General features: G+C 44.9%; 1 protein-coding gene and 2 pseudogenes across 3 annotated transcripts in view; 1 reads left to right on the top strand and 2 right to left on the bottom strand.

The window, feature by feature from the left end:
- Window positions 1–1,586, top strand: part of LOC132388978 (zinc finger protein 229-like) — a 38,917-nt gene extending 37,331 nt beyond the window's left edge. For all 3 annotated transcript variants that reach the window (XR_009510387.1, XR_009510384.1, XR_009510380.1), the window contains one exon: window positions 391–1,586. The gene's annotated coding sequence lies outside the window, so the exon portion shown is untranslated. The remainder of the gene's footprint in view (window positions 1–390) is intronic.
- LOC132388981 (zinc finger protein 850-like) overlaps window positions 1–25,474 on the bottom strand; it is a 69,917-nt pseudogene extending 44,443 nt beyond the window's left edge.
- LOC132388980 (gastrula zinc finger protein XlCGF26.1-like) lies at window positions 19,270–20,818 on the bottom strand (annotated as a pseudogene).
- Window positions 25,475–25,695: the final 221 nt, after the last annotated feature.

Below are 25,695 nucleotides of genomic sequence, written 5' to 3'. Positions count from 1 at the left end.
AGGACAGGAATGAACTTGTTTGTTATTAAATCAGGGCCTTGCAAAGGGAATAACTGACAAGGACGAGACTGTACATCCATCTGTAATTAAAACCTTGATTTAGTAAACTCTCAATTCTAAGTAATTAAGTTTTGCACCAACAGACTTGGGTGTACCAGTTCGAACAACATATTGCAATAGTAATGTATGGGCTTACTATGTACTATGTACAGGCTGTAACCTGACTAAGTCAGTCCACTTGTAGACAGTGGCAGTGCTTACGTGCCTACCCTTTGACAACTGGGTCTCAATCTCCTGCAGAAGAATGCACAACAAACTGTGGTGATGATAAGAAACTGGACTCCCGAGTTTTAATTGGACTCAACTTTTAACATTTGTCATCACGAACAGGATCCCAATACAGGGAGTGCCAAGCAGACGGGCTGAGTAAGCGGCTGGACCACTCTGGGGACTGCGGAGACTGACCGGGTGCCCAATAGGTATTTTACCTTTTGTCACTCTCCGTTACTTCATTTGGAGGTACGGTCCCTCACCCAAGGCTGATTGCTTAGCTTGACGGGATTGGGAAAGAATCTGTCGAGAGGCTCGTATAAGGAAGGCAAAATTTTGCTAAGTGGGCATGTGGCAGTACCAGGTAAATTTTACTAAGTGGGCAGGAGGCAGACATGCCAGATAATTTCATTAATTGAGCAGGAGGTGCCAGCCGGGTAAAGTTACCTGATCGATAATTGAGCAGGAGGCTTTGTGCCGGGTAGATTACTTAGAGGACATGGGTCAATTGCAGTCGATTGATGCGAGTGGGCCAGGAGCAGCCCTACACAATATGTCTGAGAGTTTTCCAGGCAAGGAAAAAGATTTTCAAATGTTGAGTGCAGCGCTGAATAAGAAATTGGGGAACAAAATGTGGCCACGGGGGGGAAGGGAAACTGGGATATTACATCATGAGAACAAACAGTCAATTTGATATGGAAAAAGAACTGTGGAAAGAAGTGGAAATTGTTGAAAGGGAGTGAAAGGAAAAGCAGATATGAAGTGGAACAGTATATTATTAGCAAGTTGGAGTAAGAATGCATGTGACAATGAGATAGAGGTATGTACTGCAAAGATTGGGAGACACTAAAAGTGAAGTGTGAATGGGTGGATGTGCACCGAAAACGAGAGCAGGAAAAACAACGTAAGCAAACCAATGCCGGCCCAGATAGGAGAGAAGGGCAGGAACGTCAGACAGACAGACAGACAAACGTACTTTATTGACCCCGAGGGAAATTAGGTTTCGTTACATTCTGATAGGGAAACAAGGGATCCCAAACCCATGTCTGTCATACCGACCCTGCTTGAGGACAGTGACCGTGATGAGGAGTGGGAACCCCCCCGTACCTCTCCTACCTTACCAGGGGCCAAGTGCACCCACTGCCCCCAAACCCCAACGATGGCCGCTCGGGTAAAACAGCAGGACAGGGAAGTGGGGGGGGGGTGGGGGTGCCACTTTACCATGAGATCCTGAAAGGGAATACAGAGGTTTATTCCGAGACAGGGAGGGAAGAATCCAATAAAACCCCAGAGTTAATGGCTCCACAAAGACAATTCCCACCCGAATGCTGCCCAATCCACGAGCAGGAGGAGGTACAGCCCTCAGTGATACCTGTGTATGCACCCTGGAAGCCTCAAGAAATGATAATGATCATGAATCAGGCCCCAGATTCCAGCGCAGTGTGTCCGCAATACAAAAATGTTTAATGCGACTCCACAAGATTTATTCAGTCTCTGCTGCATGATTCTCTCAGCTGCTGAGGGGAGGAAATGTAAGGCAGAATTGAGATACCAAACCTATCAGGAGTTACAGGCGGGAAACCATAATGAGAATGAACAGACAGACCAGATCATTCAAGCCTTGGAAAGGGCTCTCCAGCAACCTGTAAACATTAGTAAAGTACTTGAATGCAAACCTACCCCTGCGGAATCGGGACCAGACTATTGGGAATGATTTGTGGCCTGCTATGGCACTTTCACAGGAGACCAAGCCTTTAATAATGGGAATCTGTCCCCCCAGTTTAATGCCCTACTGTTCTATCGCTTACCAATATAGATAGCCAACACGATTAAAAATAATATGGATTGGCCTGGCAATGACCGAAATCGAATGCGACGAGCTTTGACATATCATTGCGACCCGACTTTCGAATCCCGATCAACCTTGAAGAGAACTAATATTAAAGGTGTTCAGTGGAAAGAAGGATGCGAGTGGGCTATATCTGGGGATCAGAAGAAATGAAAGCTACCACGGGACAGGTGGGGCAAACAACCCGCTTAGAAATGGACAAGCAAAGATGCTTCCTACTGTGATTTCCACCCCTCAGGAAGAGCCCAATGTAATATTGCAAGTTGCTGGAATTCCAGTTCCATTTATGATTGATATGGGGGCAACCACAACCACTCTCGATCAGGAAACAGTAACAGAAAAGGGATTCCAGCTATCAGACGCTACAATCACTCTGTCTGGCTTTGAAGGCATAGCATGTACGTGTTCACATAACCAGCCTCTGCAGGTGGAATTCCAGGGGAACCAGTGTGAGGTTTCATTCACAGTCACCACCAGTCGGGGGTGTCATCTCGTAGGGAAAGACGCTCTGTCTGTTGGAAGTCGAGAGCCTATGCACAGACAATGGTATCACCCTGCAACTAGCAAACAACCGACAGCTTCCCCAATTTCTGAACCCACCCCCCAGTAGTGGGCACTTAATCTGGACTCCACTGAGTTTGAACCCCACCTGCCAGCGGCCGACCCTCATGTGATTCTATGCTTTGACACTAGGGGGTGCTCATCTGAGGAAAGACATATTTATGCACCCCTCGAGGGACAGAAGTTCCCTTTCACGGTGCTTGGACAGGTTAAAGGAAGAGAGGGCAGCTCATTACTGTCTGAAGTTCTGGATTTCCTTTTGCGACAGACAGGACTGGTGGCTGCCCATACCAGCATCAGGGTTTGCCCTGGGTTCCCTGACTACACCCTGACAAAACAAGCCTCCAGCACGAAAGGAGACTGGCAAGATTTGCTGTGGGCCATCTCCGATACTTGAAGGAGTCGGAAGTGAAGACGGGACATCTAGTAAAACTCTCTTTTAATATTGACAAAACCCAAGATGTTGTACCACATCTCTGGGCAATTTCAGGCCATGAAGTCGGCTGCACCAACTGCCCCCTGTCTGGATCACAGTGAAAGAAGGACAGACTCTCCCATCCATTCTGCAATACCCCCTCAAGCCTGAGGCAACTTTTTACGAGGATGGAATCTCTTCTGTGGATCCAGCAGGGAAACGATGCGATAGTGACGGACAGTGAAGTAACTGAACAAGCCTCTTTTGAAGCAGCTGCCTCTACCCAGAAGGCTGAGCTGTTTGCTTTGACTCGTGCCTGTATCCCAGGGACAGACAACAGTGGGAACGTTTACACAGACTCCCGTTAGGCATTTGGAATTGCACATCACTACGGGGCTCACTGGGAACATGGGGATTCCTGACTTCCTCTGGCCACCCCATTAGTAATGTCACCTTTGTAAACAACTTACTCACCATTCTACAGCTACCTCGAGTTTTGGCTATTATTAAATGCGCAGCCCACGCCCGCATGTGTAACCTGGTCACTACAGGCAATGCTTTAGCAGGTTAGACAGTGAAAAGTGCGGCACAATCCTCGGTAGTTGTAGTCCGCTCGGGTTCCCGTCAAGCAATCCTCCGTGACTCAAGCAGAACGGGTTTGCCAGACATGAGGGAGGTGCGTACTTTTCAGGGGGACGCCTCTGAGGAGGAGCGCAAACTGTGGTCCCAGATGGGGTTCCAGAAAGACCCCGATCTAGGTTTTTGTATCACCCCAGTGGGACAGGTTTGTGTTCCTACACAGTTTTTACCAACATTGGTCAATTATGTAAATAACTGTACACACTTGGAAAAGGAGGGAATGGTTGGTAACCTGTACCCTGCACATCGGGTACGACTCCCTTGACAGGTGAAACTTTTTCGTGTCTACAAGTTGATTTCATTGAATTGCCTCGAGTACATTGCTATAGATACTGCTTAGTTATTATAGATGTGTTTAGTAGATGGGCTGAAGCTATTGCAACTACCATTAATACTGCTGTGATGTGAAGGTTTTATTACGGGAAATAATTCCCAGGTATGGCCTGCCAGAGATGCTGAGCTCTGACAATGGCCCACAATTTGTGGTGAAAGCCAACGAAGGAGTATGTAACAAATTAGCTATCAAGCAACAATTCCACTGTGTATACCACCCACGGGCCACTGGCAGAGTGGAAAGAGCCAATGGCACTCTGAAGAGTAAAGTGGCCAGACTAACAGCGGAGATTGGACTCACTTAGTTGAAGGTCCGACCAGTCGCCCGATTCCACATGAGGGTTACCCCACAGGGGAAAACAGGGTTGTCACCAGCTGAAATCATTTACGGACGGCCCACGAGGACACCCTGGGAACAAAGTCTCAGGATTAAAGGCTAAATGAATAAGAATAAGGAACCTTGGTTCTCGAGGGAACTCTGATAAAGAAAAAGAGAGATGTATGACATGTATAAGAAACAGGGAGCAAATAAGGTACTGGATAAGTATAAAAAGAGTAAGAAAATACTTAAGAAAGAAATCAGGAGGGCTAAAAGAAGACATGAGGTTGCTTTGGCAGTCAGGGTGAAGGATAATCCAAAGAGCTACATCAGGTATGTTAAGAGCAAAAGGATAGTAAGGGATAAAATTGGTCCTCTTGAAGATCAGAGTGGTCGGCTATGTATGGAACCAAAAGAAATGGGGGAGATCTTAACTTTTTTTTTGCGTCTGCATTTACTAAGGAAACTGGCATGGAGTCAATAGAAATAAGGCAAACAAGTATTGAGGTCATGGAACCTATACTGATAGAAGAGGAGGAGGTGCTTGCTATCTTGAGGTGAGTAGATAAATATCCAGGACCTGACAGGGTATTCCCTCAGATCTTGAAGGAGACTAGTGTTGAAATTGCAGGGGCTCTGGCAGATATATTTAAATGTCGTTATCTATGGGTGAGGTGCCAGAGATTTGGAGAATAGCTCATGTTGTTCCGTTGCTTAAAAAAGGCTCTAAAAGTAATTCTCGAAATTATAGGCCTGTAAGTTTGATTTCGGCAGTGGGTAAATTATTGGAGGAGTACTAAGATATAGGATCGACAATTATTTAGATAAACAGGGTCTTATTAGGGAGAGTCAATATGGCTTTGTGTGTGGTAGGTCATGTGTAAGAAATCTATTAGAGTCTTTTGAGGAGGTCACAAGGAAAGTGGATGAAGGGAAGGCAGTGGATGTTGTCTACATGGACTTCAGTAAGGCCTTTAACAAGGTCCCGCATGGGAGGTTAGGTAATAAATTGGATTAGACATTGGCTCAATGGGAGAAGTCAGAGAGTGGTAGTGGAGGATTGCTTCTCTGAGTGGCAGCCTGTGACTAATGGTGTGCCACAGGGATCAGCGTTGGGTCCATTGTTATTTGTCATCCATATCAATGATCTGGATAATAATTTGGTAAATTGGATCAGCAAATTTGCTAATGATACAAAGATTGGAGGTGTAGTGGACAGTGAGGAAGGTTTTCAAAGCTTGCAAAGGGATCTGGACCAGCTAGAAAAATGGGCTGAAAAATGGCAAATGGAATTTAATACAGACAAGTGTGAGGTATTGCACTTCGGAAGGAAAAAACAATGTAGAACAGATAAGGTAAATGGTGGGCACTGAGGAGTGCAGTAGAACAGAGGGATCTAGGAATAATGATACAAAATTCCCTAAAAGTGGCATCACGGGTAGATAGGGTAGTAAAGAGAGCTTTTGGTACATTGGCCTTTATGAATCAAAGTATTGAGTATAAGAATTGGAATGTTATGGTGAGGATGTATAAGGCATTCATGATGCCAAATTTGGAGTATCGTGTGCAGCTCTGGTCACTGAATTACAGTAAGGATACTAATAAGGCTGAAAGAGTACAGAAAAGGTTTACAAGGATGTTGCCAGGACTTGAGAAACTGAGTTACAGAGAAAGGTTGAATAGTTTAGGACTTCATTGATTGGAGCATAGAAGAATGAGCGGAGACTTCATAGAGGTATATAAAATTATGATGGGTATAAATACAGTGAATGCAAGCAGGCTTTATCCACTGAGGCAGGGGAGAAAAAAAACCAGAGGACACGGGTTAAGAGTGAAGGGCAAAAAGTTTAAAGGGAACATTGGGAAGGCTTCTTCACAACTTGTTCTGACAGAGGCATAACTGGTTCTTCTGGGCTCATTCTGTCTCACTCCCAACTATTTCCTACCTTCCTTTGTGCAGGTGCGTAATGTCTAAAGGACCAGTGTTTGAGTAAGCGAGACTCACCAAACTTTCTCCTGATTGAATCACTGGAATCTCCGAGTCAGATTGGTTTCTCTCCAATCAGTGCTCTCAATCCTTGGGCTGGTTCACTTGTTGCTGTTCCCTCGTCTTCAGTCGTGGTTTTTCTTCCAATAAATCTCTCACCGCAGGACTAACTTTAACATGAAAGATAATGAAGCACATTAACAATACAAAGAAGGACCAAACGTTTCTACTTAATGTACTAGGAGCAACACTCACTGAAATTTAAACGTTGAAGGCAAATATACTTATCTCAGTTGTCCCTCACATGTCACAGAACGATATGGGATAAGAAGGAGCCATCATTCAGTCATGGTAAGACATACAACACAGGAACAGAAACAGGTGATTCAATCCATCTGATCTGCCCACCACTCAACCATGGCTGATTTTCATTCCAACACCATATTCCTGTCTTCCTCCTGTAACCCTGAATCTACTTAGCAATCATGAGTATATTAATCTCTGTCATAAATATTCCCAAATGGCAGCCTCAATCAGACTCTGTGGCAACAAATTCCATAGATCAGACATCTTTTGGCAAAAAAAAATTCACAACTGAATTTTAACAGGAAGCATCTTTATTCTGAGACAGTGCTGTCAGATCACAGACTCTGTGTCTAATGGAAACATCCTCTCCATGTCCACAGTATCCAGGCTTTTCAGCATTCGGTAGGTTTATTAACCATACATCCCTCCACCACCCCCACCGTCCCTCTGAACTCCATTGAGCACAGGTTCAGACCTATCAAATGCTCCACCGATCATTCCTGAGATTACTTATGTAAACCTTGTTAGCAACAACTGTACTGAACACATTTCCAGGAATAACAGACAAATTGGTACTAGGATAATTTAAAGGGAAACGTTGTGCTTTCTTTACAGTTCTACTATCACATGTGCTGGCGCGTGGCCAAGTGGTTAATGCGTTGGTCTAGTGATCTGAAGGTTGCTAGTTCCAGCCTTGGCAGAGGCTGCGTGTGTGTTCTTGAGCGACGACACCGGTGCCAAGCTGTATGGGTCCTAATGCCCTTCCCTTGGACAATATCACTGGCGGAGGGGAGACCTGCAGAGACTCTAACGGAGGCCTATAAAGTATCACAGCCATTTTCATTTCCAGGTTAAAACAGGTCCATTTCATGAAATATAAACAAGAAATAAAAAGAAACTGGAATTACCAGAAACACTCTGCAGGTAAGGAACAGCTTACAATACAATTCAATTAATAACATTTCATCAGAATGACTTCAAAAATTTTCAGTTTTTAGTGCAGATCTCCAGCACAGCTGCCTGAGTTCCACTGAGTAACAGTGAGGGGGGATTTCCAAACTCAGGGTCTATTTCTACTGTTGTAAACACAGAACAGCCCATTTACTCACAGCCTCTCCCTGTGAGGATGGAATGGGAACTCATCCTCTCCTCAGATTGTCAGTCATTGCTTCCAAAGGAACTCCAGAAACAAACATCTGATCCCAGACCAGAAATACTCACTCAACACTTCCCAAGCCCAAACAGCTCGTTCCCCGGGTCCATTTTACCTGGATCGAAAACTATGATATTCCAGGACCAAACTCACAGAGTCACACAGCTGAATCTGCCACTCACCGACCCTGAGAGTCTCACACATTATCCCTACATCTCACACTGGGTAGTGCAATCCGGGATTTCCCCACAACCAATGTCCAGCTGCTCAAAATTTCTGCTTCATTGCAGGACGATCATCCAGCCCCATCTGCAGAAGCTCAAAACAAAGTCAAAGCCAAAACACCAGCAGTTCCATTTGCCTGGAGAGCCGATCACAGGATTAGAGCCCAAGCACCAACTCTCCCAGTACGCTTTGCTGCCAGTAAAATGCTGCAGTGTGTCAACCCATCACTGTTCATAAACTAGCACCTCCACACCAATGCACAACAGAACTGGGACCTGATGACCCTCTGATGAAGACAAGGGTTAGAAAAAGTTTGCTGATATATAACATTGAGGAGGTGGGATACAAGGCGGACTGAGGATGACCCAGATGGTTGATGTATATCACTTAAGCGGAGTTGGGTGTTGTGAGGAGACTGGGCAGAGGTTGAACAAGATGAACAGATGGAACCAGGTGGGAGATGGGATCAAGGACAATCACTGATTGTCCTCCAGCAACACATAGGTACTGAATGAATAGTACATACTATTGTACAAATGATTCTAAAATGACAGAATTAGCAAAAATAACAAGAACTTTGCCAGATATACTTTGACCCTCACCAAATTTTTATCAACACAGCATAGAAAGTTTCCCATCCGGACACCTCACGCTTTCCATGGTAACTGCTCCGCCCGTGACTGCGAGGAACGGCAGAGACCTTTGGACCCAGATCAGCACTTCACAGAAACCATTCTCACACTAGACTTCCCAGTCCCTCGGTAAAGCAGGCAGTGAAATCAAAGATCGCCACAACCTGGGACGTTCTCCTTTATCACCCACCCCAGTCTGGGAGAAGACCCAACAGCCATAAAGCTCCAGGACAAATGTGAGGAGCCTCAGGAAGCGAGGCCAGTTCGGGCAAGTTAACGGGACTCAGTGGCCAACATCAGATTTCCCCAACACAACATGGAGGATGCGTGACCACCCACCTGGAGATTGTGAACATGCACAAAGAGATCGTTACATCTATGGTTAAATGGGAGGGGCAAATGGGATCACGTGACCAGTGGGGTCTAGCACCCCAGGCATAGACTCCAGCTTCCCAGCATTCTGTGAAAATAAACAGACACCCCTCACATCTCCTCTCACCTTAAATGTATCAGACATTTCTAACCCCCAGGAAAAAACATACCCTCTGTCCACTCTATCTATTCCTCTCGTAATCTTATAAACGTCCATCCAGTCTCACCGCAGTCTGCACCGCTCTGGAGAAAACAACACAAGTTTGTCCAGCCTCTCGTTATAGCTCATGCCCTCTAATCCAGGCAGGGTCCTGGTAACCCTCTTCTGTGCCCTCTCCAAAGCCCCGACATCCTTCCGAGAATGGGGGTGACCAGAACTGTATGAAACACTCCAGTTGTGGTCTAACAAGTTTTACAAAGCTGCAACACAACTTCCCGACTTTTGAACTCAATGCTTCATCTAATAAAGACAACCATGCCATTTGCCTTCTTAACCGCCCGATCAATCTATGCAGTCTCTTTCAGGGAGCGATGAACTTGGAGTCTAAGATCCCTCTGATCATCGACATTGTTCGGGGTTTTGCATTATACAGTGAACTGTCTCATTCATTCAGGGGTGCAGTGCTACCAGAGCTCACCGGAGCTCCGACACCTCTGGAAAAAAGTCAAAATAAGCAAGTACGGAATTTAACAACCCCGGATATTAAATAGAGGGAATTTTACGGAAGCGGGGGTTGGAAAATGTTGGCTGGTGGGGAAAAATACCACTAATAACATTAAGATATTTGATCGTTTTTTGTGAAATCCTGGAGCTGTGACTGCTTTTTATTTAGGTATTTGTGAAATTCCTTCTCCCTCGACCCATTGGCCTAGGAAGCTGGGAAATCCCAGTACACAAATGTGAGCATTCTTCCGCTCTTTCCAATGGGTACCATTGGATACCAGGAAGGAGCTATATTCAGCAAGGAATGAACATGGAAACCTAAGTTTAAAAGTTGAAAACAATGAAAGAAAAATTCACTGCTTGCTTATCTTCGGTCTGACTTTGATCAAATACACAAGCTAATCATCCAAAATCCTCTTCTACACCTGGATAAATTTAGTTTTGTTTTCCAAGCCAAATGGGAAAAAAAAGACATTTCTAGGCTTTAAGCTAGTTTTACATCATTTCAACTATTATATCATTAATAGCAGATCAACCCCTTGGCCTTGCAGCTGATTGGAAAGAGGCTCTTTTTCTCATTGTGATGAAAGGAAGAAGAATAATTTAGTGAGGTAATGAATGAGACAAAACACATTTCCAAACCTCCCAAATGGTTGCTCTCCTCCCCTGTTAACATTTATGACTTTCTATTCGTATGACAATCTTTTCTATTCGTATAGATGTGATAATAATAAAGATTTAAGCTTGTTTAACTTTTTATATACTTAAAGACTAAACAGTGCCTGTAAAGGTCAAACCATGTAACACCCGTCATGTGAGGATATTGTGAGTATCGACACTCACAGGTACACTTCCTGTCCAACCATTTCTCTGAGAGAAACAGTACGAGGCAGAGTTGCGAACGGTAGGAGGCAGAGTTGCTTTTGAGACTAATATTCAGAAATATTCATGGCTTTAGCAATAGTTTATCAGATGTTCTTTTTTCATACTTGATTACTTGGTTCCAATTTAGGGGCTAAAAGTGTAAAAAATGAATTGCTTTATTTTTGTTATTTTTATACCTCTGAGGAACACTGCTAAGTGCTGCGGCCGTCTGCTCTGACTCAGTCGTATTAATAAGGCTACATCTGTGGTGGTCCATGGATTACTCGCCAATCCTAAAGGACATTTTTCTCACTTACAACCCTTTGACTTCTAAGCAATCAAAGTTATTTTACTTGCTTGATAATTGTATTCTATGATAATCAGTTGTGCAACTGTGTAATATTTTGTCATATTATTAAATTAAGTATTATATGTTTAATTGTACCAGTTATACACTGAAATGTAGTGAGAAGCTGTAATTTTGTTAATGTCTTAGCTATCACTATATTTCTGTGGAGCTCTGAAATTCATATATTCCTTTCATCTGGTTTATTGCTTGACATTACAAGAAGCCCTGTATATGTCACACCCAATTTGTGTACCTACTCATTACACGAATGGGGCAAGGAAGTTGCCCAGTAAATGAAATGAGCAGGTACACAAATTGGATATCACAAACTAGGGGTGATTAATAAGTTCGTGGCCTAAGGTGGAAGGATTCAATTTTACAAAACTTAGCAATTTTCAATTATCTGAAACAGAAATACCACAAAAGTTATTAACTTCAAACTTTCTGCATAATCACTCAAAGAGTTGAACTACAGATGCAGGTACCGAGAGCTGTATAACTTCAGGCCTTCCAACTTAGGCCACGAACTTATCAATCAAGCAAACTCCCGCACCCCCCACCCCCACAGCTCCAGCAGCTAAAACATTACCACTGCACCCCTGCACCAGCCGTCCGGCAGAGCTCGGGCCAGGCCCTTTCCCAATGCAACCGGCCCCCGAGTTACACAACACCGGGATCATTCCCTACTCACTCCTGCTCGAATCGGAGAACCGCCAACAACAGCGGCAGTCGGCACCGCGCATGCGTTCAGCAGGCGTTTCTCCGCAGCGCCACGGGTGGCGATCGTCGCCGAAGGCCGGAGATCGGCACAGCGCAACCAGCGGCTGGAGATCTATACAGCGCCACCAGTGGCCGGAGGACGGACGGACAACGGAGAGGTAAATCACAAACGCGACAAAGTCTGCAGATCCTGGAAATCCAAAGCAACACAAACAAAATGCTGGCCGAACACAGTAGGCCGGGTAGCAACGGGAATGGAAATCGGAATGAAAATGTTTGGACACGGGGAACTCCCGCTCGGAGCGGATAGTTCAAAGCTTAATTTATTATCAGAGCAGGCGTCCATAAACAACTCTTGAATTTTTTTCTTCTCCAGAGAACCACGAAACAAAAAAAGAGCAAGAAAGTCGTTCACAGAGAAAAATCAAACTTCCACCCCATCCCCCCCCCCCCGGATCAAGAAGTGCGGGATCCCAATAATCAAACCCCAAAACCCAACCCTCCGCACAAAAGTGAACAATAATATCGACCCCCGATAAAAAAAAACACTCGTACCCCGCACAACTGCGGAGGAGCCGGTGTCACCAGTGTCGAGGCGGCCGCACCGGGAGCAGCAGACACAACAGGGGATCCCGGAAGATTCACAGGTGAAGTGTCGCCTCACCTGGAAGGATGTTTGTACAACGGAGAGAGTTCGGCCGTCCGGCCCTTTCACTGTGACACCCCGAACTCCACATCAAATCCGTCCAAACGAATCTGGGCGAACTTTAATGACCAATAAATATAATTCCTCTCAGCGATCAGCTGTCTGAATGATTCCCTGATTCTGGGAATGCTTTAGGGTCCACACTGTCAGGGTGTTGAGTTTACCAGGAGACAAAGACTGCAGGGACGAGAGGTTTTCTGTTGACTAATACACTGTGTGTGGACCCCACTGGCAATTCTGGTGTTGTGACCCGAATCGAGACAAACACCACGCTGCCCACTCCACCAACAACACGGCACAGCCAGACACATAACAGGGGACTTTACATCCCACAACACTGGATTCAGTGATGAAACCCGTGATTAATGTTGTTGTCCCACCGAAATAATAAGAAACACCCATTTTGGTGCGTTTAAATACGAGCGCTCCCCTACAGGTGACGTCACACAGCTTCCCCCCCACTCGTCTGACGTCACACATGGACTCCCCACACCGGGATCTGCCCTCACGTGCGCGGTGTCTTACGTCACCCACGCACTGCTGTGCTCGAGCTTTATCGGTTGAACGGCTGGGCTAATAATCACGTGACCAGCCACTCCCCCACCGCTGTCAACAGGGGATTCAGGCGCTGCGCTATCCCATTGGTGCGAAGCGATGTCAATCACTGCTTACAATCAGTCGCGGAGGTGGACAAGCCGAGTGGGCGTTACCCCGCTCAAGCGCCGACCGCCTCCTCAGAGCGGAGAAAACCTCAAAGTAAATGTCCACTTTCTGATTTATTTCGATTTCCCTCCGAATGAAGTTGGGGCGTTTGTGAAGCGTCTCCTGCGGCCGGAGTCTTATATGTCGCTGAGAGGTAGGAGGAGACCGCTCAGATGTGTGGAGACCGAAGGGATCGAGGAAATGAGGATCGGGCAGAAACATGTGGCTGAGATGGGACAGCAGCCGCCATCTTGCTGATGGTTAGAGGGGCTGAATGGCCTCCTGCTGTTTCTCACTTGATGTTGCAGTGTTCCTGTCCAGCAAGGCTCCGGAGGAATGTGAATAAAAATTAGTGTTTATAAACACAGATCTGATTTAAATGAAACGTGAACATTTCCTGTTTGGGTCTGAATTATGTTTTGGACCTGGATGGGAATTGAGCCGGTGACTCTGTGAACTGGAGGTGGAGGAAAAGGGATCGGGGAAGATATGGTGTGGAAAAATAATCATGTATCTGGGGTAAATATGAAATAATGTGGGGAATGCGGTGGATGGGTTTGGCAGCGTGTGAGGGGTGAGGAGGGGATTCACCGGTTCAGGAGGGAGACCCTCCACCCGACACCTGATCCCGTTTCCCGTTCATGTTTTTCTGCAGATCGGCAGCATCTGCGGGTCACTGCTCTACATGTACGCGTAGCTTCATCTTACACCCGTTCAGACAAGGCAGTGAGATCCGGATCTGTCACGTCCTCTCTTTGTGGGTGGACAATATTTTTTTCTCTGCAATATTTTCTGTTGTTTCATTCCGCTGTTTTGAGGTGCTGAAGGGCTGCCGATGTTTCTGGGTGTCTGACCCGTTTATGTGAAAATTTAGCCTTTTGTATTTATCTGCGCTTCTCATAAATGTGTAAAGTTTAGTTCAGCTTCACTTCAGAATTTCCAAAGCAACACCCAGTCAGTCAAATTGCTCCACACAATTAAGATAGCTTATTACATTTTTTTTCTATTTTTGTACTATATATATGTATATTCTTATTTTAAATCACAATTGTTAAAAACTATTGTTATGAATTAGTTTCTACTACTACCACAGCGACAACAAATTTCATGTCATATGCCGGTGCTATTAAACCTGATTCTGATATTGATATGGGAGACCCATCACCAGTCACCTGTTCCCAGTTACTGCAGATCGTAATGTGAGATTGAAGCATTTTCCATATATTTGCTTTCCACAGAAATGACAACAGTTCAGTTTCCTTCTGAGGTTCTAGAGCAGAAGCTCAGTCTGTCTAATATTTCCACCCAATTAAAATGGGAAATTTGTTTATTATCATCATGTACTGAGCTACAGTGAAAATCTTGCCTGATGTACCATCCACACAGATGGATACATTCCAACAGTACATTGAGCTGACATACAACAAAATAATCACTGTAGCAAAGCATTGTGGCTGCAGAGAAAATGCAGTGCAGATAGACATATGGTGCAGGGTCACGTCGAGTTACATTTTGAGGTTGAGTCCATTTTATCATTCATTTGGCTTACAGCTGCAGACAGGAAGCCATCCTTCAGCCTGGTGTTACGCACTTTAAGGCTTTTGTATCTCTCCCCCGATGGGAGAGCGGGTTTTGCAGCAAGAATGCCCAGGTTGTGAGGATCTTTGAGTACATGGCCTGCTTTTCCAAGGGAGGGGAAGTGTAGGGAGAGTCCATGGAGTGGAGGCTTGTTTCTCTGATGTTCTCTGCTCTCCAAAGTTCTCTGCAGTTCCTTGCAGTCATGGGCAGAGCAGTAGCCATACCAAGGCGTGAAGTATCGACATGGAGCTCAGAGACCTCGGCCTTCACCTTGCCTTGTGTCGCTGGATCCTGGACTTCCTGTCAGATCCCCAGCAGGTAGTAAGAGTCGGCTCCATCTCCTTTGTCTCTCTGACCCTCAGCACAAATAACCCACAAGGTTGTCATTTTGGCCCACTCCTTTACTCTCTGTGCACCCATGACTTGTGTTGCCACCCACAGCTCCAATCTGCTATTTAAATTTGCTGACAGCACTACATTGATTGGCCTAATCTGAAATACTGATAACAATCAATCAAATGCCTTCTGACAAGGCTCGGTCCAAACAAACTTTTCACCCTTCTTCAGGAGATTGGTCAGAGGAAATGCGATAGCAGCAAAGTTCTTAGAGAACTTGCGATAATATTCATCCAATCCCAGAAACCTTCTAAGAGCCTTCTTAGCAGTCAGAATAGGAACTTGAGAAAGTGCCTGGACTTTTGCCCGAACAGGAGCCAACTTCCTTTGACCTACAACATAGCCAAGACAGGTCACAATGTCATGGCCAAATTCACTCTTAGCCAAGTTAACTGTAAGGTTGTCCTAGGAAAGCCTGTCAAACAGCTTTTCTACTGCAGAGATATGCTCTTCCCAAGTGCCACTCCCTGTAACTAAGTCATCAATATAGGCATCTGTGTGTTCTAACCCTCGAATTACAAAATCCATCATTCTCTGGGATGTTCCTGGAGCATTTTTCCTTTCAAAAGGCAAAACATTGTATTCATACAACCCAGATGGTGTCACAAAGGCAGAAATTTCTCTACCTCTGTCCGTCAATGGAACACACCAATACCCTTTCAACAGATCAATTTTTGTAAGAAATTAGCTTTTCCAACCTTATCGATGCAATCATCCACTCTAGCGACAGGATAGACATCAGTTTTTGTTACTGCATTTACCTTTCTACAATCAGTGCAAAATCTAACACTACCATTATGTTTGGGCACAAAAATGCAGGGTGACGCCAATCTCATTTTGAAGGCCTAATAATACCATTCTCCAGCATATACTCAATTCCCTGGTCAGCCAATTTACACTTTTCTACGTCCATGCGAAGTGGGTGTTGTTTAATCAGATTGGCTTGACCAACATCTACATCATGTACTGCGACCGTGGTTTGCTTGGGAACATAGGGAAATAAATCTTTAAACTTCAGAATTAATTCCTTCAGCTGTTGTTGTTGCTTTGGCTGCAGATGAGACAACTTGTTATCAATGTTTTCTGGAACAACCGAGTTCATTAGCCTAACTGGGACCATGTTTGGCTCGTGAAAGGTCTCAGATGAGTCAATTGGTTCATTCTCAGGGTTGCCAGTTTCATTTGTTTTGACAATGACACACACAGATGGTACCTGCTTGTCAAAAGAGGCTTTATCATATTTATGTGTACCACCTGTGTTAGTTGGGTGTTTTAATAACATAATTCACATTATTAATTTGAGAGACTATTTCATACGGTCTATTGAATTTCACCTGAAGTGGAATCGTCAAGATAAGGCAAGCACCTTACCTCCCACCTGGTATTTTCTTTCGCGAGCCCTGTTATCAAGCCAACACTTCATTTTGTTTTGAGAAATCTTTATTTTTCGTCTCGCTAGACTACAGGCTTGGTGTAGTTTATTTTTGAACTTCAAAACATAGTCTAACGAGTTAACATGTACATCCCAGCAATCCACGGTTCCTTTTAACAAGGTCAAAGGTCACTCTGCGACCAAATACAAGTTCAAATGGAGTAAAGCCCAGTGATTCCTGTACTGACTCTCTTTCTGTGGACAAAATCAAATGTATTCCTTCATCTGGACAAAAGCAAAAGTATTCCTTCATCCCAGTCTATTCCATTTTCAACACAATATGTCTTAATCATTGTTTTGAGGGTAGAATGAAATCTATCTAAAGCCCCTTGTATGGTACGCAGATGATGCAATTAGTTTTGCTCCCAGTTCAGAAACTACCTGCTGGAATAGTCCAGATGTAAAATTACATCCTTGATCAGACTGGATTTCTTTAGGCAAATCGAATAAACTGAAAATCTTGGTAAGAGCCTTCGCCACAGTTTTAGCTTTAATATTTCTGAGAGGCATTGCCTCTGGGAATCTGGATGCAGTACACATAATAGTTAGCAGATACTGATGGCCAGCTTTAGTCTTTGGCAATGGGCCAACACAATCCACTACAACTTTGGAAAAGGGTTCACCGAATGCAGGTATAGGCCACTGGGGCGAGCTCATTAGGTTTACCCACAACTTGACAAGTGCCTTTTGGAAACTCTTATTCAGTGTAAACATAACTTTATGAGTTAAAGCAAACCGATCTGCTAATCCAGCAGATTCCTGCATAGTGGCAGCATCATTTCCATCTAAATACGTCTTTATGTCATCAGGGACACACCTTCTGAATTCTTCAATTAAAACCAACTCTTTCAAGCTGTTAAAATCATCATTTACATGTTCAGATGTGCACCAGCGGTCAATGCACACAAATTTCTCATAAGCAAATTCCACATGTCTGGTTCACAGATTTCCTCAAATTTCTAAACTTTTGCCTGTCTGCTTCTGGGACTAACTCGTAAGCTCTGAGCACAGCCTGTTTCACTGGGTCATAATGTGTGGTGCGTGACCATGTGGTTAAGGTGGTGAACTAGCGATCTGAAGGTCATGAGTTTGAGCCTCAGCCGAGGCAGCTTGTGTGTCCTTGAGCAAAGCACTGAACCACACACTGCTCCTGCACATTTATAGCCCAGTGGCGATGATTGGGTCAGCATAAATAAGTAAATAATAAGCTGCTTCAGCAACTGTCAAAGCAGAATAGGCTTGCTAAGCCTTTCCCTTAATTAGACTTTGTAAGAGAATCTTCTTTCTGCTTTTCTGCCTCTCCAGCCTGAAATTGCCTCTGCCTTTCCGGAGCCTCCATCTTCAATTTTTCTAACTTGTACTGGAGCTCAAGCTCACGAGGTTTACTTTCAGGAAACTCCTCCACTTTAAACACACCCTCAGATACATAATGTTCAGCTATTATCCTCTGCATCTGCGCCCTCCTGATTGTCAATTTCACCTTAGCAAGTATTAACATTTTAGCAATACTCAATAACTCAATCCTTCTGGTGTCCTCTAATGCTTGAGAGGTTCACACTTCCAGATATCTATCAACATCCATTGCTGCTGATTTTCCACACAGAAATAAATCAAAAGGGATTTATCCAATGAAATCGATATTAAATCAATCCTTAAATTTGTTCATATCCCAGATGCAGGCCCCATTTTGTTATAAACCATAACACTTTAGAAACGAACCAGAGGCAACAGACTACTCCCAGTAGCCACACATTTTAATTCCACGTCCCATTCCCATTCTGATATGTCTATCCATGGCCTCCTCTACTGTCAAAATTAATCCAAACTCAGGTTGGAGGAACAACACCTTATATACCGGCTGGGTAGCCTCCAACCTGATGGGATGAACATTGACTTCTCTAACTTCCGTTAATGCCCCTCTTCCACTTCTTACCCCATCACTGACATATTTCATTGTTTGCATGTTTTCCATGTCTCTCTGGTGCTTCCCCCGCACCTTTCTTTCTCCTGAGGCCTCCTGTCCAATGATCCTTTCCCATCTCCAGCTCTGTATCACTTTCGCCAATCACCTTTCCAGCTCTTAGCTTCATCCCATCACCTCCAGTCTTCTCCTATCATTTTGCATTTCACCCTCCCCCCACTACTTTCAAATCTCTTTGTATCTTTCCTTTCAGTTAGTCCTGACGAAGGGTCTCAGCCTGCAACGTCAACATTTCTTCTCCTTATAGATATTGCCTGGCCTGCTGGGTTCCACCAGCATTTTGTGTGTGTTGTTTGAATTTCCAGCATCTGCAGATTTCCTCATGAGTATTATGTGTATAAATCTGTAGAAATAAACTCCCAAACTATTGAGCTCGGGGGATCAAGGCTTGGAGTCTTGAGATGGTAAAGTATGAAAGTTCAGTTCAACTACAGAATAGGTGATGAGAGAGAGATATTTGTAATCCAGGATAAATGTTGAGAGAAGGCGATTATGTCATATTCCACAGGTTTCATGGTGGTAAAACGAGACCAACAGTCTCTGTAGATTTTATGTCATCCTTCCAAATCCACATACTAATTATCACCCGATGTGACTTGTCATAAGGGGTATCATCTTCAAGTGAACTACCACACCACAGCCAGGCAAGAGTTAACACATAAGTGGTCTCCACAGGATATCCCAAATCAGATCCACTCCTATGGATCAAATGAGGTGACAACCACACATTCGATGTACGGTGAATCGATAATTTGTCCACCCTTGTGGGCAAAGTAAAGTTACAAACAGTGACCCTTGACTACTAGTGCCCTGGTTTCGATGCTTCCATTTTTCCTCCTTTGTCTCTGTCTGTCTCTGTGTGTTTGTGTCCTCGGTTAAAACTAAACAAGCTGCACACAATGTAAACAAGCTGCAAATCAGACTGATTTGTCTTTTTAATCTCTCCCTCTCTCTCTCTTAAAATGAAAGTCCACAGCAAACAAAACCTAGGGATTCATAACAATGGCCACTCCTCATTGTGAGCTGACAGGTGTGCCAGTAGGTGGGATGACTGTGTGAATCCTTTCCCACATTCTCAGCAGGTGAACGGCCTCTCTCTGGTGTGAACTCGCTGATGTCTCTGTAAGGTGAATGACTGAGTGAATCCCTTCCCAGATGAGCAGATGAACGGCTTCTCCCCAGTGTGAACTCGCTGATGTCTCTGCAGGGTGAATGACTGAGTGAATCATTTCCCACATTCTCAGCAGGTGAACGGCCTCTCCCCAGTGTGAACTCGCTGATGTCTCTGTCGGCTGGATAAATTAGTGAATCCTTTCCCACAGACTGAGCAGGAGAACGGCCTCTCCCCAGTGTGAACTCGCTGATGTACCAGTAGGGTAGATGACCGAGTGAAACTTTTCCCACATTCTGAGCAGGTGAACGGCCTCTCTCCAGTGTGAACTCGCTGATGACTCTGCAGGGTGGAAGAGTCAGTGAATCTCCTCCCACATTCTGAGCAGGTGAACGGCCTCTCCCCAGTGTGAACTCGCTGATGTCTCTGTAGGTTGGATAAATGAGTGAATTCCTTCCCACAGTCTGAGCAGGTGAACGGCTTCTCCCCAGTGTGAACTCGCAGGTGATTCTGTAGGTTAGCTAACCGAGTGAATCCCTTCCCACAGACTGAGCAGGTGAACGGCCTCTCCCCAGTGTGAACTCGCTGATGTCTCTGTAGGTTGGATAAATGAGTGAATTCCTTCCCACAGACTGAGCAAGTGAATGGCCTCTCCCCAGTGTGAACTCGCAGGTGATTCTGTAGGTTAGCTAACCGAGTGAATCCCTTCCCACAGACTGAGCAGGTGAACGGCTTCTCCCCAGTGTGAACTCGCAGGTGATTCTGCAGGTTAGCTAACTGGTTGAATCCCTTCTCACAGACTGAGCAGGTGAAAGGCTTCTCCCCAGTGTGAACTCGCTGGTGACTCCGTAGGTGGGATGACCGAGTGAATCCCTTCCCACAGACTGAGCAGGTGAACGGCTTCACCCCAGTGTGAACTCGGTGATGACTCTGTAGGGTGGATGACTGAGTGAATCCCTTCCCACATTCTGAGCAGGTGAATGGCCTCTCTCCACTGTGAACTCGCTGATGTCTCTGTAGGCTGGTTAAATTAGTGAATCTCTTCCCACAGACTGAGCAGGTGAATGGCCTCTCTCCACTGTGAACTCGCTGATGTCTCTGTAGGCTGGATAAATGAGTGAATCTCTTCCTACAGACTGAGCAGGTGAACGGCCTCTCCCCAGTGTGAACTTGCTGATGTCTCTGTAGGCTGGATAAATGAGTGAATCTCTTCCCACAGACTGAGCAGGTGAACGGCCTCTCTCCACTGTGAACTCGCTGATGACTCTGTAGGTGGGATAACTGATTGAATCTCTTCCCACATTTTGAGCAGGTGAACGGCTTCTCCCCAGTGTGAACTCGCTGGTGTCTCTGCAGGATGGATAAATTAGTGAATCTCTTCCCACATTCTGAGCAAGTGAATGGCCTCTCTCCACTGTGAACTCGCTGATGACTCTGTAGGGTGGAAGAGTCAGCGTATCTCTTCCCACATTCTGAGCAGGTGAACGGCTTCTCCCCAGTGTGAACTTGCTGATGTCTCTGTAGGTTGGATAAATTAGTGAATCTCTTCCCACAGTCTGAGCAGGTGAATGGCTTCTCCCCAGTGTGAACTCGCTGGTGTACCAGTAGGGTAGATGACTGTGTAAATCCTTTCCCACAGTCTGAGCAGGTGAACGGCTTCTCCCCAGTGTGAACTCGCTGGTGAGCCATTGGGTCAGATGACTGAGTGAATCCTTTCCCAGAAATTCAGCAGATGTCCAGCCTCTGCCCAGTGTGAACTGACTAGTGTGCCACAGGTGGGATGACCGACTGAACCCCTTCTCACACACAGAACAGATGAATGGCCTTGCCCAGTGTGAACTTGCTGATGTACCTTCAATTGTGATAACCGAGTGAATCCATTCCCACTGTCTGTGCAGGTGAAAGGCCTTTCTCCTGTGTAAAGTGACGGGCTTGTGAGTTGGTCAGATGACCAAGTGAATCCCTCCCCACAGTGTGAGTCGGAAGGATGGTCGATTGAATACCTTGCTCCACTTATTAAATATCTAGACAGAGACAACAAAACTGTTGTGCCGTGTTTGAGCTTCCTGGAGACGAATTCCTTCTCATTTTTAACCTGTAAAAAGATTTACAAAATCCATCAATGGGTGTAGGACAACATTTCAGATGAGATTACTTGAGTTGCCAAAGCTTGATCTGGTATCACACTGTTACAGTGAGGTTCAACCCAAGTTGGACAGAGAAATCATCTCCTGACTGGGCAGAGTGCTGGTATCTGGAATGACCATCAATTCCCTGATGCTCTTCCGGTCTGTATAAGAATGGGGCATTTCTGCCGTCTCCAATCTGTGCCTTGGCTCAGTTTGACTCACTCCATTGGTATTATTCCCTGTTCCCACTGAGCTGCATTGGTTCCTGGCCCCACAGTAACTGAAACACTCTCACACAAATAGTTTTTCTTGACGTGCAGCTGGGATCTTCTTTTATGTAGTATTAACTTAAAGTGCCAAAGTTTTAACGCCATATAAAAAATTCCTGCTGAAATGACTGGTTGGTTCACACAGCTGTCAAAAGGGGTTAGAGTGAATTTTTGTATTATTTCAAGTTCTTGTCACAATCATGAAAAATTTCAACACAGAAACAGGCCCTTTGGGCCATCTGGTCTGTGCTGAACTATTTAAACAGCCCACTCCCACACCTCTACCATCCAGGTACCAACACAAACCTCTTAAATGTTGAAATCGAGCTCGCATGCACCACTTGTGCTGGCTGCTCATTCCACAGCCGGATGACCATCTGTGTGAAGAAGTTTCCCCTCATGTTCCCCTTAACATTTCACCTTTCACCCTCAACCCATTGCCTCTGGTTGTTGTCCCACCCAATCTTCGTGGAAAAAGCCAGCTTGCATTATCACTATCTGTGCCCCTCTATCACAATCAATTCTCCCCTCAATCTTCTGCATTCCAAAGAATGAAGTACTGATTTGTTCAATCTTTCCTTATAACCCAAGTCCTCCAGACATGGCAACATCCTTGTGAAATTTCTCTGAAATCTCTGAACTTCTTTTACATCTTTCCTGTAGGTAGGTGACCAAAACTGCACACAATACTTCAAATTAGGCCTCACCAATGTCTTCTAGAAGTCAACATAACATCCATCTATTGTTATCAGTACTTTGGTTCATGAAGGGCAATGGGCTGAAATCATTCTTTCCATCCCTATCTACCTGTGATACCACTTTCAGTGAATTAAGGACTTGTATTCCCAGGTCCCTTTCTTCTACAAAACTCTTCCGTGCCCGACCAGTCACTGTGAAAGACCTCCCTTGGTAGGTCATACCAAAGTGTAACAACTCACACTGGTCTGCATTAAATTCCATTTTCCTTTTCTCAAACCATTTTCCCACCTGGTCCAGATGACACTGCAATCCATGATAGTCTTCTCGCAGTCCGCTAAACCCCCAGTCTTGTTGTCATCCACAAATTTGCTGATCCAGTTAACCACACTATCATCCAGATTACTGATATAGATGACAAACAACAACAGATCCAACACCGATCCCTGTGGCAACCACGAGACACAAGCCTCCAGTCAGAGAGGCAACCATCTGCTACCACACTCTGGCTTCTCCCAAAGACAGTGTCTCATCCAATTTACTGTGTAATCTTGAATGCTGAGTGACTGAACCTTCTTGACCAACCTCCCATATGAGACTTTGTCAAGTGCCTTGCTGACGTCCATGCAGACAACATCCACTGCCTTGCCTTCATCCACTTCCCTGTTAACTTCCTCGAGAGACTCTATAAGACTGGTTAGATATGAAAGTAGTAAGCGGGTATGTCAGAATAAAAGGTAAAGATAGAAACTGTAGGGAAACTCGGATTGCAAGAGATATTGAGACCCTGGTAAAGCACAAAATGGAATTGCATAACAGGGATAGGCAGTCAGTTTCTTATGGAGTATAAGAAATGCAAGAGAACACATAAGAAATAAATCAGGATGGCTAAAAGATGGCATGAGTTTGCTGTCACAGAAAAGGAGAAGGATAATCCTCAGGGATTCTAGTGATAGATTAAGAGCAAAAGGATTGCAAGGCACAAAGTTGGTCCTCTGGAAGACCGGAATGGCAATCCACGTGTGGAACCAAAGCAGATGGGGGAGATCTTAAATATTTTTCAAACTCTATTTACTCAGGAGACGAACAAAGGGTCTATGGGAGTGTGGAAAAGCGGCATTAACGATTTCAACCCTGGGGGAAAAAAACACTCCTCTGGCCACTCACACGCTCAATACCCCTCATCATTTTATACACAAAAAAATGTCACTAAATATAAACAAGGAAACTATACATTGCACAATCTACTTTCCATGATTCAGTACATCTACACAGACAGGTGTGTAAAAAGGGCCCAACGAATATCAGGGACAAACAGGCCCAATTCATCACAACCTCAAGCTGTTCCTGCTGCTACCATCGAGGAAACGGTACCACAGCAAAAGGACCAACAGGCCCCGGGACATCATCTTCCACCAGGCCATCAGACTGATTAATTCATGCTGATACAATTGCATTTTGATGTTATATTGACCGTCCTATGTACAAACTATCTATTATAAATGACTATAAATTACACATTGCACATTTAGATGATGTAAGGTAAATATTTCTACTCCTCATGTTTATGAAATAGGTATTTAATAAAGTCAATTCAATTCACCCTCTCCACTATCTGATCTGTCATTCTGGCTCCCATTCCCCCTACAACTTATTTTAACCACATCACCCCCTCCCCTGCTCACTGCCACTAGCAAGTCTTACCACTAGGATATTCGTCCCCTCTTGTTCTGTTCCTCTAACTAATGAATGCCCCATCAGCCTTTTGACTTTCCTCTGCCAGGTAATTCCCCCTGTTGTTGTGGGGGATGGCCACTAGAGTACTCTGCGATGCCTATTTAACCTCATTCCCCTTCCTGATTCTCACCCAGTTTCCTGTGTCCTGCACCTTGGGAGTAACTCAGCTCTCTTCATGTCATATCTATCACCCCCTCCAACTGCTGGATGATCTGGAATTCACCCATTTCAAGTTGCAGCTCATTGAAATGCAGGGTTACAAGCTGTAGCTGGATGCACATCTTGTAGGTGAGGGCATCAGGGACACTGGACGTCTCCCCTCCTTCCCTCCAATACCCCTCTAATTTGTAATAATCTCCCCTCTGATTTGTAATAACCAGTGTGCAGATATATCTTGCACTGTGCATTTTTTACCCAGTGACAAGATGTGCACAGTGAATTTTACATAAAGAGGATTTCATTTTAACATCTAGCAAATCACTGTCAATAGGAACTTTGATCTCCTCTGGGTTTGATCGAGTTCATCTGCACTCTCACACAACCTATGTAGCAGGCCTGGAACAGGAAATGGAGGATTTTCTCACCAAAGCTTTTGCACATTGTCCATATGTTTCCTTGCTAAATTACACTTTAAAAAGTCAGATTTCCAAATATCACTCCACCTCTTCCCACTTGCAAATTCTCCAGCAACTTTTGCATCACCAAAATGCAAACAGGCATCACTAGTTTCTGTATTCTACATAAATATTCCCCCTGAACCCTCCCCCAATGACTGACGGTGGTGAACTCAGTGAATGAAATCCTAATGAATATGAAGGGAAGGACAGTAGTCTGTCTTACTGGAGTCTGGCACATTTGTGATGTGAAAGCTACTTGTTGCCCAGGGCAAAGGTGTTTGATGTCATTACGTACCCAGAGAGAATGGGACAAAACATGTTCTCACCGGTAGAAAAGTCCAGAGCAAGAGGAGGTAGAGGAAGCAACACACACAAAATACTGGAGGAGCTCAGCAGGCCAGGCAGCATCTACGGAAAAGAGTCCTAATGCCGATTTTCTCAATTGCTCATGTAAAAGATTTTGTTCCCTTTCTCCGAGTTCCTAATCCTTGCATTTAGATAGCTGGAGCTCAGCTCTGTCTGAGAGATCCATCGGTTCCCATTCACTCAGCAGCCGGAAGCTCCCCGGGGTCCGTGTACGGATCGTGGGGCTGATAGAGAGGGAAGAGGGCAGGACTGTCCCGGGTTTGCTGGTCACGGTGTCCGAAATTCAGATGAATTATCCCGAAATCGGTGTTTAAGGT

This window comes from Hypanus sabinus, unplaced genomic scaffold, assembly GCF_030144855.1.
Source record: "Hypanus sabinus isolate sHypSab1 unplaced genomic scaffold, sHypSab1.hap1 scaffold_447, whole genome shotgun sequence".
Taxonomy (NCBI): Eukaryota; Metazoa; Chordata; class Chondrichthyes; order Myliobatiformes; family Dasyatidae; genus Hypanus; species Hypanus sabinus.
Note: the sequence above shows the minus strand (reverse complement) of the source record. Positions and strands in the feature narration are given on the sequence as shown.